The 17,017-nt window shown below is 51.8% G+C and overlaps 1 protein-coding gene and 1 long non-coding RNA gene across 4 annotated transcripts in view; one reads left to right on the forward strand and one right to left on the reverse strand.

Moving 5' to 3' along the window:
- Positions 1 to 3,674, reverse strand: part of ZCCHC7 (zinc finger CCHC-type containing 7) — a 120,072-nt gene extending 116,398 nt beyond the window's left edge. Inside the window, exons 1-3 of one of the 3 annotated variants that reach the window (XM_037373542.1) lie at positions 3,621 to 3,674; positions 2,756 to 2,795; positions 6 to 127 (exon numbers count right to left, since the gene is read on the reverse strand). The gene's annotated coding sequence lies outside the window, so the exon portion shown is untranslated. Of the gene's footprint in view, positions 1 to 5; positions 128 to 2,755; positions 2,796 to 3,604 lie in introns of all 3 variants that reach the window. The other 2 variants (XM_037373541.1, XM_037373544.1) reach the window with 2 other exon arrangements.
- Positions 3,675 to 3,982: 308 nt separating this feature from the next.
- Positions 3,983 to 6,852, forward strand: LOC119141741. Its single transcript, XR_005102027.1, has 2 exons — positions 3,983 to 4,116; positions 4,287 to 6,852. It is a non-coding gene; the product is annotated as an uncharacterized LOC119141741 (long non-coding RNA).
- The last annotated feature ends 10,165 nt before the right edge of the window (positions 6,853 to 17,017 follow it).

Below are 17,017 nucleotides of genomic sequence, written 5' to 3' on the forward strand. Positions count from 1 at the left end.
CTTACTGTAATTTATCCTCCCCAGAAGCTCAGGTCAAACAGCAGCTCCTTGTCCTCCTCCTCTCAGGTCCACGCACAACTGGAATGACAAAGGGCTCTTCCTCTTGCTCAGCATGTATGGCAGGCCACTGGGGAAAAAACAAACATCAGCATCACCGCATAGTCTGAAGATACCTAGTTCCACTGTTCGCCATCCTCAAACTCAGGCAACAGCTATGCCCACCTCTTCATCACAGAATGAGAAAAACCTCTTTCAGGTGTTTGGCATCAAAGCAGACAAAACCACCGCAGCTAGGAAAGGGAACTGGAGCTCAACAGACAAAAAGTTGCTGTTTTTTCAGATTGTCTCTTACTGTATTCATACTGATACTCAAACAGAGAAAGATATATCTGACTGCCAGTCTTCAGCAATTTTGATTTCTTCTCACCAGTGAAAGGTTTAGCTTAGGGGCAATCATCTTTTTTGCTACCAGCCAGACTGTGATAAAGACATCCCTCATGTCGGAGTGTGAAAACCACATTAAAAATAATAGTAATGCACAGACTAGCTGGTTTGATAGGTAATACAGGCTGCAGAGAGCGCAACACACTGATGCATCATAGTTTGGAACGGGGCTGCCGTACTTTTAAAAAAACGCCCCAAAACCCTCAAACCCTAGGCCACAAAAGCACCCCGTCCCTTCATCAACGCAACCCCATTCCTATGTGAACCCAGACCACAACTTTCCTCAAAAGTACCCGACTGCCTCTGTGGTAGGCTCTAAGGGAGGAGAGTTCAGGTAAATGGCTGCTGATGTTAAAATCAAAACATCACAAGCTATCTGAATTTCCTTTCACCGTTTTTGAACAAAACTCCAGACAGATACAGTTAGAAAAGGCAGGAGATCATCTCCCCAGGTCATTTACAAAGACTGCTTGCCAGTACTTTTCATCTAGTCCATTAAGAAAACCAACAGCCCACCCCTTGATAAAGTAACAAGTTGGCAGCAGCAGAGCAGTAACGAGGGAGGTGCCGACAGCAACCTGCAGCCAGGGACAACACGCACAAACAAGTTAATCTTGAGCACCCACAGCAATTTTCAAGTTGGTGTGGACAGCTATCCCCCTCAGCCAAAATTTGAAAGCAGTTTGGGACACTCAAATGTAACATACGTGCAGAAGGGTCTCTGCATCAGTGGCAGCAAGATGCCGAGGCCATTCCTCCTTCATGCACCTCATTTCTCCCAATCAACTCCTCCTTTCCTCTGCTTAGCTTCGTTACTTCTGCTGCTCTTGCTTTTAAAATTCCTCCTTCAGAGCTTACACAATAACCTTCTCCTCTCTTCCTCTTGCCATTTGAAATATGCATTCTGCTTAACTTCAAATATTGAGATTTTTTTAAAAGAAAAAACCCTCAAACAAAAAAGGAATTGCAAAAAAGATTATTTGTCCTTTGCAAATAAGACTTTTCGGACAAGTCTACTATTCCTACCACAAATCACCAGTGCATTCCAAGTATTTCCTTATTTTTCTTGCTCTCTGCTTATCTTTGCAGTACTGTCAGATCTAACACTTTGTGACAAAGGCCGAGTTGAAAATAGAGCAACAAATGTGTTCTTTGCTGTCTTAGGAGGTAAAAACACAACATAACCCTATCATCAGCCTCTGTTACAGATAGGAACAACAATAAAATGGGAAAGAAAGTTCTTGTGAGGAAATAAGCAACAACTTCCTAAAACCACAAGTATCTACCAGAGCAGAGGTTCAGACATGGGAATGGCAGGAGACATCAACAAACTCAACAGTTGTGTGCAGCCTAGACCTTTTCTCGGTTTTCTATTTAGTCGTATTTGTGATACATAAACTGCCTAGGCCTTTTGACTGTTAGGATACTGCACAGGCACAACCGCAAAACTGATGAAGAACTTGTCTGTTCCAATTCAGTTAAATGAAACCTTTCATTTCAGCTGCTGGTAACTACTTTTGTACCCTTCACCAAAAGCAGCGTACCCCTCTTAGGTGAGAGAAGTCAAAATTATTGTGATGAAGCACGGCCCCAGAATGTCACATCTTTGTTCTTCTTGCCACCCTACAAAGGTATGCAGATGTCAAACCTGAACATACTTCTTTAATAAAAAGCACAACAATATATGTTTATTATCAGAGGTCAATGCCAGGAGACAGGCGGGGGTTTTCTTCACCCGTTTTGTGTTTCTGTACCAAACGTTATACAGATCTGATTTTGGCTTACAGCGATAACCACGCTGCACGTGAAGCATGTGAGAGAGAAATTCTCTTCATTTGCCACCCAAGGTGAGGTGTGCAGTCATTAGACACCTCGAGTTGTTCCCTGCGCTGATGTGCTCAATCTAGAGGAGAAATGCGCTCACAGTGAAACATGTTAACATGTCATGAGGCAGATTCCAGGGCAGCCACCCCCTCAGTTTTCACGCAGCAAACCCCGACAAGTATGTACAGTAGCCACTGTCTCAGTTTCAAGTAGCCAGGAAAAGGGTTGACATTGCCATAAACCTCATCTAGCAGTGACATTTGCTATTAATTACTGTCGACTAAACTTTGCCGCTCGTTTCTTCACAAGGATAACTTGTGCTGCTCGATGCTGAGATGTAAAACGCGTGTTTATGTCGATTTGCTGTGCGCTCGAGAAAATGTGTCTTTTTTTCTGTAGTTTCTTTAAATACAGCGCAAGTGAGTGTAAAGGAGAGAAGAAAAAGCTTTGGAGAAAAGGTGAATGTTTTTCTAGTGACAAGCTATACCTTCAGGAGATCACAGGAATAGATCTTCCACACCCAAACCCTGGAAAATAACAAAACATTCGAAGTTTACTTCAAGCCTTTTGGAAGATTATTTTTTTTTTTTTTACTTTTCCCCCTTTAACAACAGTTTTCAGGATTGTGTTTAACAGTAACTGCACGCACATCCTCAAAATAATACATTTGCTTTTCCTTCCACTGGGACCAGGTCTGGTCTGGTGACCTGAAGGGAGCTGTGCCCGCGTGCAAGAAACACAACCCTGAGCTTCTTGGAGCAGCAAGAGGGAGAGGCCAAGGGCTGGGCCGGGCGCGCTGCTGGCAGCCGTGTACCGCCCGCGGCCCGGCGCCGGCGGGACCTTCGCCGCCCCGAGCTACCGCAGGCCGGCCCCGCCAGCGGCCCCCGCACGGCCCCCGGCCCGACGGCGGCTGGGGCTGCGGAAGGAGCGCGACACGCCGCCGCCAGAGACACACACGGACACCCAGCAGCGACTCGCAGAGTTTAATGGCAAGGAGGGGTTGCGGCGCTGGACACCGGCACAGCGGCCAGAGCCCGGCCCGCGCCCGGGGGCCGCACCGGCGGAGGCAGGCCGCAGGGACACGGGGACTGGCACCCCGCCGGCTGCGGCGCCGGAGCACGGCGGCCTTCACGGGGCGGCGGGGGGCAGGCCCGCGGGCAGCAGCGCCCCGGGGCGGTAGGGCCGGGGCCGGCCCGGCGGGGCGGGGCGGGGGAGCCGGCGGGCGGCTCTGCCGGTGGCGGAGCGCGGGCCGGGCCGGGGGCAGCGCGGGGAGCCGGGAGGGCGCGGGGGAGGGGGCGGGGACGGGGTCCGGGCGGCGCCGGCGCCGCTCGCGTACTCACTGCCGGCCGTACCGGGACACGCCGAGCAGGAAGTGGCGGCGGGCGCGCCCCGCCTCCCCGGCCACGTGCTTCCGGGACCGCCCCCCGGCCGCCGCTCCGCCCCCACCGGCCGCGGGCGGGGCCGCACCGGGCCGGAGCGGGGCGGCCGGGGCGGCTGCGGCGGCCGCTGGAGGGGGCGGCCCGGTCCTGGCCCCGGCCCCGGCCCCGGCCCCGGCCCCGGCCCCGGCCCCGGCCCCGGCCCCCGGCCCCCGGCCCCCGGCCCCGCCTCCGCCAGCGGCAGGGCGCGGCACCCGCCCGGGCTTCTCACCGGGAGGCAGGGCCCTGCTGGGCGAGGCCGCTGCCTCGGGGCCGGGCCCGGGGGGAGGGAGGTGCGGGGGCCTGCGGTGCTGGGCGGGTGGCAGCACGGCGTTGAGGAGAAACTACCGTGAACTGGGCGTTTGGAAAGGCTTGCCGTTGCGGCCCACCTGCCTTTGAGCTTAGGCCTCTTCCAGGCCTGCGAGAAGCCCCGGTGAGGGACGGGAGGGAGCAGGGGTCGGGGAGGGGTGTCGCGGGAGAAAGGCAAGGGGGGAGCACGCAGATGCTGGGGAGCAAACCCCCGGTCAGGCTGGCTTCCCCACAGCTGCACACCGGTGCCGGTGCCCGCTTGCTTTGCCACTTGAATTTCTGCTTCCCGAACAGGACGGTGTGGGGCTGCAGCTCCGTGGTCAGCGGGAATGAATCCCATCAACGCCCTCCGTGTGCCTGCGCCGTGCTGGATGCACCGTAAAGAGTTGGTGAGGATGATTGCGGTATCTCTGGGGAAGAAGATGCGGTATCTTTGCAGACCGGTCAAGGAAAGGGATTGCACATGAGTTGGGCTGCCTCGGGGAAAGCAGAGCTGGCTGAGGAAGAAGCAGTCATTTGGGTGCAAAGAGCCTGAGTAACTCCGAGGCCGATTGCCCTCAGGGGAACGGACTTGGACATCAGGGAATGGACTGGGACATAACGGTGAACCATCACAGGAGTCTGCTGAGGATTGCTGAGGACGGGACTGAGACTGGGAATAACCAGCTTGTGGGGTTTGATGGATGTCCTGGAAAATGTGAGCCTCTTGTCTGACCCACCTGCCAGATTGAAGCGATTTAACCAGATCTTTCAATCTCAAGCAGTGGCTGCTTTGGAGAAGGCGGAGGATTTGGCATGTCATGTTTCAGGGCAGTTCGGAGGAGAAGGGACACTCTGGGTCAGAGCTTTGGCCACGCTGCTGAACCCCCGTGGTGGTTAACCTGAGCTGGCCCACGCTGCCTGGCCCTCAGGCTGGGAGGTGCTGGGCACATCCCTTGGCTGCAGGATGAGCTTCCCCAGCTGGTGATGGCAGCAGGGCAGCTCCCACTTGGTCCCAGCAATTATACCACCTGCCTTGGCCTTGCCTTTATCCATGAGTGCAGCAAGGAGTTCTCATGCAAAACTGCTTTCTGGCTGAGAGTACAGGTGACGAATAGGGCTGGGTCTTTTCGGAGAAAATCCTGTAACAGCCCAAACGACCAAAGTGGGGTACCCCTTCCACAGATGGGACCTGCGGGGCATGCTGCATGATGGTTGGAAGCCTGTCGGGTGCCGCACAGCTTGTGGGTCCCAGCATTTAAAGGGACCCAAGATTATCTGTGTTATCCTCTGTTTACGGTGCTAGCTCTAATAATTAGCATATTTGGTGATACTTTATGGAGTCTTAGTGCCTTTCTTACTGGGATCGTAGTGAGCCGGCACCTCCCAGTGCAAAATAGCTGCCTCTTCCCTGACTTGCTAATACAGGAGGTTTTCTCATTACACTGATCTGGCAAAGACAGCGAGTAATAATGTTTCTTGATTTTGCTGTCTTTGATTTTAGAATGAACTTCTTCCACCCTGGAGGGACAGAACAGACATGCAGATTTTCAAGAGCATGCAGTTCTCCACAGAATTTGTTCAGGATTTGCCTGACACTGGAATGTTCAGTTAAACCCCACTTGATATTTGTCATCTGTTAATGGCTTTGGATATAATTTTTTCATAGAAAGAAACATTCTGTAAGCTGAATTTCTGCACCAGACTGCTTTACCTGCTCCTCTGATGGCAGCAGTTAAAAGATTTTCCTATGCAGCTTACTAAAGATGAATAAAAATTAATGCAAAAAAAAAAGCATTTAAAGGAGCTAAAGTCAACATCTGTGGTAAATATTCCCCGTGTGTAAAAGCATGTTTCAGAAACAAAATCCAAATGATTGGTAGAAATTGTCAGTGATGCCATGGTACTCCCCTGGAGCATGCTAGAAAGTTTTAACATGCTTTTTGCTTGTTGTGTTTTGATTTCTTGTTCAAATACTCAAAACGGATAGGAGGCGCAAGCCGTTTTCACTTGAACAACAGGTCATTCTTCAATGCGTCATGGGCTTTCAAGTAACTTTTTCCTTTTTTCTCTTGAAAGCAAACCTCTATAGAAGAGTACAGATTTGGTTTTCACATGTTCTGTCATGGTGATGAGTAATTCTCTCCTTCCAGCTTTTGGTTGAATTACTTCCATGGAAATCTCAGTGGTTGTAGCAAGAACTGCTCTTCTTTATGCCCTTGAGGCAATGCTGGAGGGGGTTGTTTTTTGTCTGGTGGCCCAGCAGCAGTAATGTACCATTGCTAGCAGCGCGCTGCTGGCCCTGGCCTGGTTTGTGCTGTCAGACTGTGCTGTGCGGAGGCAGAGCTTGCTAGCAGGCTTCTCTTCTGTGATGACAGCAGAGGCCCTTGAAGGTATGGGCACGGGTTGGAAGCAGAGACCCCAGAGACCAGCAGGGACAACTAATCAGTTACCAGTCATTGGAAAAGCACAACTGCGAGAGCTGGGAGAAGCCTGCTCTGGTTTTGGGGAAGAGGCAACAGCCAAGCAGAGGAATAAGCAGGTCAAGCAGCCACGTGGCCCATCGAAGCAGCCCCTCTGCCTGCCAGCACCCTGCAGCAGCTATCACCTCCAGCCTGTGCGTGGGCAGGGTCCCATACTGGTGGGAGAGGGAAGACACTCCAGGCTTGCCTCCAGGAAGAGCCTGCACACTTCTGCCTCTGTGACCCTGGCAGCACCAGCCACCAGCGTGGCCCCGCTGGCTCCTGTGCTCCCAGTGAATGGAGGGCAAGCCCGGGGAGTACTGGCTGCCTTGAACACGTAGTGGTTCAGCACCATCTGTGGGCATGAAATGTGGTGTTAATGAGTGTGTGCTGCTAATGAACCTCAGCCTTGTTCTGAAGTTCAAACTGGCCTGATTTATTGTTCTCCCGAATGTCCTCATTACAGCAACCTCCAGTTCCCTCGTACACATACCCACACAGGCATTCAGTGGCAGCACTGCTCTTCTCGCTTGTGCAAAGGCTATCTGCCTGCACAGCAGCGGATGGCTGCTCCTTCCTGGCCCTTGGCAGAGACCCCAGCACAGTCCAACAGTGCAGCAGAACCCCTTTCTCCACTGGGTGTCAAGGGGTTCCCCCCACGGGGGCCTGCCGAGGCCAGCAGCCCAGCCTGCCCTGTGCCGCATACCTGGGACCAGCCAGGAGTGAGAGTGAGCGTGTTTGCCCGTGGGCACGTGAGGAGACACACACACGCGGAGCACGTAGACGTAGACATGTGCACGCAGCCTGCCATAATGGGCTATCAACAGGGACAGGAACCACAGCCTTGTCTGGTTCCCCTCTCTGGCTGCTCAAGACGCAGGTCTGTTGGTGAAAAACATGCACATAGATGTATGCATACGTATGCAGGCACATGGGTGATGTATGTACACGTGGGTCATGCTAGTAGTTGACTTTAGCCAGCTGTGGTTGCCCTGACGTCCCCAACTGCCACGCACAGACACATATGCACCAAGCACGTCTAGCCTCGCTGTCACTCGCTAGTGAGCACTTGGATGCTCCAGTCTCTCCAGTACCTATCTGACACTGGGCTCCCAAGCTGGCTGCCCTCCTTGCTGGCCGGCACAGCTTTACATTTGGTAGTGATTGCCCCTCACTGGCAATGCCCCTCGCTGCCCACACAGCCAGCGGGGATGCGCTGCATCCCCCCAGGTGCTGCGTCATCACACACATCCCTTAGGACCCGGGGTCCAGCTCCTCTGGCTGGCTCTAAGACCTCTATACAAAGTTGTGCAACACACCATAGAGAGCCCCTCACCCTAGAAAACAGATGTCCTGTTTAATATTGCCAAAGCAGCTCATATTAGAGTCTGCATAGTGTGCTTCTGCTTTTGTGAGCCCTGATGAGCTACAGCAAGTAGCAGCGGGGGGGGGGGGGGGGGATGTGTGGTTTGTCATGCAGGGCATCCGAGAAGCAGGAAAGGTGAGCAGGAACAAACGACTGGATGCAGGGAGCCATGGAAGACTTCAGCTGGATCTGCTGCTGAAGGAAGAAGGGTCATGTGCCCGGTCACCCTGCAACCATGGAGCAGCTCCTCTGTCCTGCCCCGGGACAGGCACCTGCACGGCTCCCTTGGGGCCAGCAGTGTTCTGCACTGGCTCCCCAGGGTGGTTCGCCTGCACAGCCAGCCACACGCACACTGCTGCGTTTGCTGAGCCCAGATCTTTCATTTTTCATTTCGTTTTTTTTTTTTTTTTTTGTAGGCCTTTCAGACTTCGGGGGTTTCCTTAATGCGCTGCTAGTCCTCTTATTTTCAACATTACCGGCGTGTAATTACAACCTGCGTTTTGCCTCTGGGAACATTAGCACAGCCATGTACATGTTGGCTGCAGAAGTGCCTCTCAGAGGGCAAAATGATCTGGTTCTCTGTTCGTCTAGGCTTTCTGTCAAGAAAGAAGTGAACAGAAAATGACCCACAGTATGAAGGTTTTGTCTTCCAGCAGAGAGTAAGCAGACCCTGGCAAGAGTCCGAAACGCAGCCGTGACACCTGATGCTTGCAACAGGTACTTCTCTCTGATCTAATCACAACACCTTTCGAAACCAAAGTGTTTTTACTGCCTCTGGATGTTACAAAACCATCTCAAAATGTATCAGATAATTAATTATTGTAAAACATAGGCTGTTAATACGATTAAAGGATGGGCTGGAACTGCAGCTGTCTGGGCCCTGAGGACACCAGTGTGTTGTATTGACCCAGGGCCGTGTCTGACCCCAGTTCCCGTCACCAGGCCTGATCGTGACACCTGCCTATGGGCTGGCATCGTGGCCCAGCCAGCCTTGTCCTATCTCAGTCCCCATGGAGGTGCCCAGTGCCTGGGGCTGCCCTGGTGACCCCCAGCTGCCCTGTTCCTGACTGGGGTGGTGGGCTGGGCGCTAGCCACCGAGCCTGGCACTGTCACTGAAATGGTGTAAAATACATGTTTGGAGAAAGAGCTCAGGTCAGGTACTTTTCCTCAGAGTAACAAGGAAAGAAAATGCCATACTTCTAGAATAAGCCACCGAAAGTTTTGAGAATTTGGGTTTAGCACTGATACAGTGGTATTTTGCATTTGCAAGAACTCAGTCTTGCCCATTTTGACCTTGAGAGGAAGTTTCTTTTTGGCGGCGCCATTGCGGAAAGTCAGCAACCTACCGCCTCTGATGCATCCTGCGCACGGTCGCCCGTCCCCATGGACTTGTGCACCCCCGCAGCACCCTGGGGACACAGCAGGAGCTGACAACAGCCTCTTCAGCTGGCCAGTGACCAGTTAGCCCCCGTGCTGTCAGTTCACAAGCCCAGCCTGGGCCATACGTGTACATATGGGACTACCTTGTGATGGATGCTTGAAGGCAGGTCTTAATATGGGTTGTATTGCTCTGGTTTGCACCAGTGTAGAAACGGTACAAACAAGCCAGCAAAACTTTTCAACCAAAGGTGTGCCAACAGCATTCACTGTTAGCCTCCCCCAGTGAGAATCGGTGCCTTCTCCAGGTCCTCCAGCGCAGCTTCTCTAGTCCAGCCAGTTCTGTGTGCAGGTGAGGTCCTCAGGAGCCGGAATGTCTCTTACTGAGCGAAACTTGAAAGCAGTCACCACTTTAGGAGACACTGAAGCACAGTGGTTTAGGTGTGTTACAGAATTTCTCAATGTCATGCAGCAAGGGAAAAGCAAGGCCACATGTCTGCCTTCATCTTGTTTGTCTCTCCTGGAAGAAACAGCTTTCGTCAGAGCTTTTACTTCATATTGTCCAAGGGCATCCATCCTAGGTAGGGAGGTGGCACAGCTCCATTTTAGATGTGCTACAGTGTACTTTGCTGCTGCGGAGAAGCGGAGTCGCCTGCATTCAATGCAATGTGTCATCATCAGGCACCGGCATTTTCACCCTTGCACCCTTTCTCTCTCGGGCAAATTGAGTCCTGCTGCTGCCTTGGCTTCTGAGAGCTGTTTCTTAGAAGGACTGCTAAACTCTCCCTGCTATGCACCTGAACCCAGTCCAAACTGTTTACCTCTTCCCCTAAACAGCACACTCACATGAGTGACTCGCTCATGAGAGGAGAGAACCTCAGCACAGCACAGAGATTCACGTTCTGCTGCTTACACGCAGCCAGGAGATGAGAGAGTGGAAACCCTTTTCCACCCTGGGGCTGGTGCTGTGAGACATCCGTGGTTGTGTTTGGCTCAGCTTGCGAGGCTGCGTTCCCTCCTTGGAGAAAGTCCCCTTCCTCCACAGCTTTCCAAGCTGCTCAAGGTGGAAGGAGGCATCTTCCTGCAGCCCAGAGCTGGGCTCCAAGGCTGCAGGGAGCAGCAGGACTGAAAACAACCCTGTCTCCTTCCTACCCGACTCGGTGTGCTGCAGCTAACTGCTAACTGCTCAAGGCATCTTCTGCAAAAGCAGTGCAGCCCAGTCCAGGCTGTGCCTGCAGCATGGCATGGGCATCCTCCACACTCAACTCCAGCCAGCATAATCCTCTGCAGAAGGAGAGTGATGGTGTTTTGGCCACCACAGTGCTATCTTCCTGCTGTGATTTGCTCAGCCACCCCCCCACCCCCCATAAGTCACTGTCCGTGCAGGGAAAGGAGCATCCCTTCTCCCATGCCTGACAGTACTACCCTGCATCCCCACGGTGCCCTTCCCCCCCCCCCCCCCCCCACTCTCCTGCCCTTTGGAGACTGCCCGCATGGCTGCACAAACACAGCAAGAAGAAACAGGCATGCCAGAGTCTGTTGGGGATATCTGCGCAGGCAGGCTTTGCAGCATCTCCAACTGCTTAGGGATGGCCAGGGTCACCTTGAGTCTTCCAAGGTGGAGACCATCTTTCTTCCACCACAACCTTTACGGGCTTAAACATGGAAAGGGAAGAAGGCGGGAGATTTTCCACGTGTGTACTGGCAATTTACAGTCCAAATGCCAGTAGGTGGCACCCAAGAATGTGCAGCATTGTTCATAGCCTTTGTGCAAGCCTGACTGCTTCTCACCAGAGGTCTTCAACATTTGCTCTCCTTGGAGCACCGGGGAAGCCTGGAGGATTCGGGTGCCTGGGCGGGAGGAGCTGTCAGAAAGGACCCTGGGCAAGAGAAATACTGATTTTCCTTGGCTTCTCTTCCAAGCATGTTTCTGTGTGCTGTAGGAAACAGCATGAAGTAATCTAGAGTTAGTCTCAACAGGGTTACTCATTAATAAGTCATGTAATAACATGTCAGGATGCTGGTTTCTATTTCTCTTACCTTTGCTGGCTGTCAGCCCTGTGATGTGAAGTGGTCTCCTAGAGCTGCTGCTTCACCTGGCGTTCCTTTGAGAATTTACAGCTGGAAGGAGCTGCCCTGTCCAAGAACCTCGCTGAAGAAAATCCCAGGAGCATTGGCCACGTTGAAAACTTTGTGTGATGTCTCTTTCAGTCTGGAACAATGTGAGAATGCGACTGAAGAATGCAGGCGTGCAAGGAAGTTGATTAAATGTCTACATGCACTCGTCTCCTTGTTTTTAAGAGCTTGATTTTGTAATTTTGTTGAACGCTATTTTTACCTGGACTCATTGAATGGGACGGGTTGTACTTTTTTGTGGTTACCTGTGTTAAGGAAAATTGGCTCTGACCCAGCACAGGCTGTTTCCTGACAATCATGCTGGCCCAGCAGCTGCAACCGATGTTTTTCATCCATGACAATCCGAACCGATTGTCTGTGTTGGGTGTGTAAGCCTGTGAACTCTAGTTTCATCTGTCCTGATCCTGCAAAATGTGTAAACTTTGAGGTGATGAACCAGTCCTCCTCCTTGAAGTTCCAAGGTGGTCCTGCCTCACTGTGCCAGGCAGAAGCAGGCAGCACCACCTGCACTGGTCTCACACAGAACCTGACAGGTTACAGCTGCAGGAGGACTGAAACGGTTCAGAAGATGCTGGGCAAGGAGGCAGGGAGAGGCAGGGAAGTGGAGGGGAATGAGAGGAAGAAGAACAGCTAAGACAGGACAGAGAAGAGGTGGTAGATGTCTGCTATTGCACTTGCCATTTTTGCATCTTGCCACCTTGCACGGCACAGCATCAGAAACCTGCGTTTCCTGGCTCACAAAACCAGCACTTTCAAAAGACTTTGCACTGAAACAGCATACGAAGATCGTAGGCACTGAACCTTGGCAGACCTCAGGGTACTCAGTGGCCTGCCCTGGTGGGATCCCACTTAGGAGAACTTCATGAGAGCGCGGAAGCTATGCGCGACTCCCAGTGCCACTGGATCTGGGCACAGACCACAGGGACATTTATCACCGCACTGCATTTGGACCTCTGCAACCTCCTGAGCTGCAGCCCATCATCCTCAGCCGAGTGCAGCAGGGACAGGAGCACTTCAGAAGTGAATTAAATTCCCACCCCACACCTGATCCGCTCTTCCTCTTCCCGGTGCTCCACTTTGCCGCTTCAAACCAAGCAGCAGGAGAGGGGAGGGAGTGTAATTATTTAGCTCCTTAGAGCTAGCTCTACTGTGCTTCATAGCTTGTTAATTACACTTTCAGATGTGCTAGTCAGTGGAGGACCAGAAGAGCATGTGGGTACTGGGGGGCATGGGTTGAGGGAGGGGAGGGACTTGGTGAAATGAGGAAGAAGCCACAGGGAGGGAGAAGACGGAGGGGAGGGCCAGGGTCACTGGCAGCTAGGAACCTGGGCAAGAGCTGCAGGAATGGGAAGCAGCTGTAAAGCAGGGGGAGACAGAGAAGAGAGCGGAAAGGCAGAGCTGTGTAGGGGTGGCAGCATGGTTTCTCTGTGGAGGGTGATGGGGACACAGGTTGAGCACCCAGGGATGCTGTGCACCGGCATCACCAAAGCATGTCCTTCATAGCTGCCTGCCTGCCTTCTTGGGCAGAGCAGAAATGCCCAGGTTCCAAATCCAAGCGCTGCCAGTGACTGTCCTGCAGTGCAGTTGGGTGGGGATCGGTTTCTGGAGGACAGAATGGCTTTCACAACACGCTGACCCTTGTCAGAGAAAGTATTTCCTTTCCTCAGTCATCCTGATTTTCTCACTGAATGAGCAAAATAATTGCCATGGTGTTCTGCCTCTCTCCCTATTCCAGCAAGTAAGAACCCTCAGCATTTTCAGGGCAAAAAGCCCCCAACGTTCTTGCTGCGATGAAGAGCTGAAGCCCTCCGTGGGACACACGCAGGACCCCGGTCTGCTGGGTACGTGCAGCACTGCAGAGTCCCTGCCAGCTGCCAAATGCCAGAGCTCAGACAGGAACCGTGAATCGGTGAAGCTGCCGTTTTCCTTCTCCTTTATGGGGTCGGTGCCCCGGCGCGCTGTGGAGTGAGCCGTGCTGGCCACACTGGGCAGTGCCCTTGGAGCGGGCAGAGGAGGCTGAGCAGCCGTGACAGCTCCATGCCGTGCTGCCATGTGGAGGGCTGGGCTGGGAGCCTTGGGAAGGCAAGTCCTGCTCCCTCATCTGGCTCTCCTCCTTGCTCTGCTGTCTTGGTGGAGAGGACATGGACCAGGCAAGCGAGGAGGTACCCGTCCGTGTGCTCCCCTTGCCTCTGGGGCAGCTCCCTGCTAGAGAACAGCATTTCTGCTGCTGCCCCCTGCTCTGAGGGTCCTGGGCTGAAGGGAAGAGGTTGCCCTTCTGGACATGCACAGTTTCCAAAAATAGGTGGTTTAAAAGAATGTGGTGGAGGAAAGAATGTGCAGGTCCTCCATGGAAAACCATTTTGGGCTTATCTGTGGCTTATGAAATGAACACATGTGAATTTGCTCTTTTGACAGAAGTGAAAGGACAATTGAGAGCCAGAAAAGACTCTGTGCTCAAAGACCTGATGCTGCACTGCCAACAGTTTTTAACCCTGACTTCATGATTTCCATTTTCTTTTGGCAGTTCCCAGTCTCTGTTTCTCTTCTTTTTCTGGAAAATTTCCCGTAAGAAACCACCAGTGATGGCCCAGGAGACAGTATGTGAATGCTTTGCATTATGTAATGCTTTGACATTTGGCATTCCCATGGCATTATCCCCATTATCCCCCATCAATACAGAGTAAGTTGTCAGAGCATGAAATTGGTATTTTTACATATTCTTAACGTACAGATGTCAGTCTGAAAGTCATGCACAAGCATTATGATTAAATTCTCTGTTTCATTCTCTGCGTATGCATGGATCTGTTTGGAAGATTTCTTTCCTTTTTGGGGGGTTATAGGGAAAAGACACAACCTTAAAAAGAAATAATTCTATTTAACAACACTATGAAAAGGTGAAAGCTAAGTTTAAGACATTGTGCACTGAATGCAATATAGACTCATAAATCCAGAGAAATAGTGTTCAGTTTTTAGCACCTGTGTTCCTGGCATGGTGGCAGAAAGTGAACAACAAGTACCAGATGCATAGATGGAATATAATCAGTGACCCAGTTTCTGGTGCCAAATGTATCAACATGTTCCAAATCAAATCTGCTCAGAGTTTACAAGTTTGTTATTCTATGTTAATTACCATGTAAGAATGGCAGATCCTTATGGGAGGATTAATATGCCTAAACATAATGTACCTGGAGAAAGAACAGGAAAGGCATGACTAAGGATCCACCTAGGACTCCAAATTGCTTGATTTGGTTGGTTTGATCACAAATACACAAAGAAGAGGAGCTCTTGAAAGTCACTTGCTTGGAAGCAAACCAGCTGCTCCACCCTCTGCTGTCAGCCCCTGTCTTGAGGACCTGCGCTGTGACAGAAAACAGAAGCCAATATCGGTGCAAAATGATGCAAGAGACTGTGCGGTTTGCCATTGTTGGGAGCTTCCAAGGCCAGGCTAGGGAAAGCCCAGAGCATCCTGGTCTGGTCTCTTAGCCGACCCCACTGTGAGCAGAGGATTGGACTAAAGAGTTCCTGAGGTCCCTTCCAGCTTGAACTGTCCTGTGACCTTGTTCTCTGGTAGGCAGAAGGTTAGAGCAAGAGGATGTCCAGCTTTTGCATGACGGACCTTCCTGCTGGAGTTCTTAGTGTCTGTCTGAACAGCTCTTAAGGTTGCGCAGAGCTGCATCGTGGCACTGCTGTTCACCATGCTTCGATGCACGTCAAGAGTCTGCGAGCATCTGCAGGGTTATAGGAGGAGCCCACCTGCTCAGGCAGGATTCCACTTTACACTGAAATCGGGAGAGAGGCCAAAGGCCTGACCTCTCATCATGTGTACCGAGAGCAGCCCATGGGCTATTTTCAGCTGGATTTCCCTAAAAAATGAGGTAGGCAACTGGGTCATCAGCCATTGCTTGCTCCTCTTCCCTGTCCTGCTCTCCACCCTCCCAGAAGCTTGTGCTGTACAGGCCACCAGGTCTGGTCAAACACACTAGAGCAGCGAGGAACTCGAGGGGAATGACCTCAGAGGATTTTCATGAAAAACATCTCTGTGGAGAAGACAGAGGGAGACCAGTGTCCTCACTGGTCACAGGGCTCCAGAATGGGCTCAGCAAGGGTCTGTGTGGGCTCCTGGCTTGGACGTGGTCCAGGACCAGCAGACCACAAGCTGCCTCTGGCTCTGTGCTGGTTGGAAGAGGTGAGGTGGAAGGATGCTGGGGAAACAGGAGCTGTGAAGTAGCAGATGCTGGGAACATGGGGGTGGAGAACAGGAGGAAGTTGCACAAAAAGCGAGAGATGTGATGAGGAAAGCTGGATTTATTGGGATGAATGAGGGAGATGGGGTATAGGGAGAAAAGCTGTAGATTTTGTTAGTTCCATTATTTATTGGAGAAATTGCTAACTGATGGCATTCTTACTGAAAAATCACTGGCTTGATTAAATATGATGGCACTTGGGCTTGGTTTTCAGCAGAGTACTTAGTCCAGGAGACAGTTCAGGACCAAATTTGGAAAGAACAATTCAAGCCACAGATGCAACATAAAGCAAGAAGAGTTTCAGGACTGCTTTCTGAAGTGGCCATTTATAACGGTCTTAAATTCCCACCTTTGCAACCAAATGGCTGGTGACATGTGCAGCTGCTCCAAGAGCCTGCCACATGGTGAGCACAGAAGTTCTTGGGCTCTGTAATCGTCTGCAGCCCCTGTCCAATATCTGTCAACAAACAGAAAGCTGCTGTTCTCTTTTGTGCAGGTGGACAGGCACCTTCAGTCTGAGATGTTCGCATCTCCCAGGTGTATACCACCTGCTGCAGTTCATCCATTTATTTTGAAGGTCACAGACCGTTTTCATCATTCTGTAGGAGATGATGAAGTTAAGGGTTGAGTAGGGACCTCCAAGGGAAGTCTCATGGAAGGCTGAAGACAAGTTGCCCCAGAAAAGCCACTTTTTTCCCCCAAAGTGAATGTGTTTCTCTTCCTACCCCCCTTCTGCTCAGCTCCCAGTCTGACTGGGAAACACAGCAACCGGGAATTTGGCCAGATAACTACCATGGAGTCCATGGAGTGCACCAGACTGCGTCCAGCTGCTGAGTCCTTTGAGCAGGTGCTGTGCCTCTGGTGGCACCCGCCATCAGAAGCGTCGGGAGCGGAGAGGATTAATCTGTGTGCAGTACCTCCACTCCGTTGCTGAAGCCAGTCTAATACGAAATAGCTGAATGAGTATCCTCTGGGAAATGAACCACAGCCAGGCTGTTTCGGCAGGGCTTAAAGCAACGCTCCGAGACTGCAGCAAGATTTGCACATTTGGTCCAGGGCAAGACGGCCTTTCGCTATAAGCGTGCGTTACAGCGATCTCCTGTGTAACCACAGATTCCCCTCCAGCGCACTCCACGGTGCTGCAGCTCTTCGTCGCTAGGTCCAGGAAAAGATCTAAATGTGAGCACGGATTGTTTTGCCTGAGAATGGCAAAGGCATGCTGGACCTTCTGCACGAAGTAGGTAATCATTGCTGGGACCTGGGGTCCTCGTTACCACTGGGATTGTACATTCAGATATGAACGTGTGCTTTATCAGAAGGAGCAGGCCAGGAGAGGAGAAAGTAATCCATGTAGTGACTGTAAAAGGCTATCCCGAGCTAGTTGGGCAACTTCCATTTACTGAAGAAAATGTTTGTTTTGCCAAACAGGGGTATGAAGTTAATCCTCGTAAGGGGAAATCT

The sequence above is a fragment of the Falco rusticolus genome, chromosome Z, assembly GCF_015220075.1.
Source record: "Falco rusticolus isolate bFalRus1 chromosome Z, bFalRus1.pri, whole genome shotgun sequence".
In the NCBI taxonomy this organism is placed as follows: domain Eukaryota; kingdom Metazoa; phylum Chordata; class Aves; order Falconiformes; family Falconidae; genus Falco; species Falco rusticolus.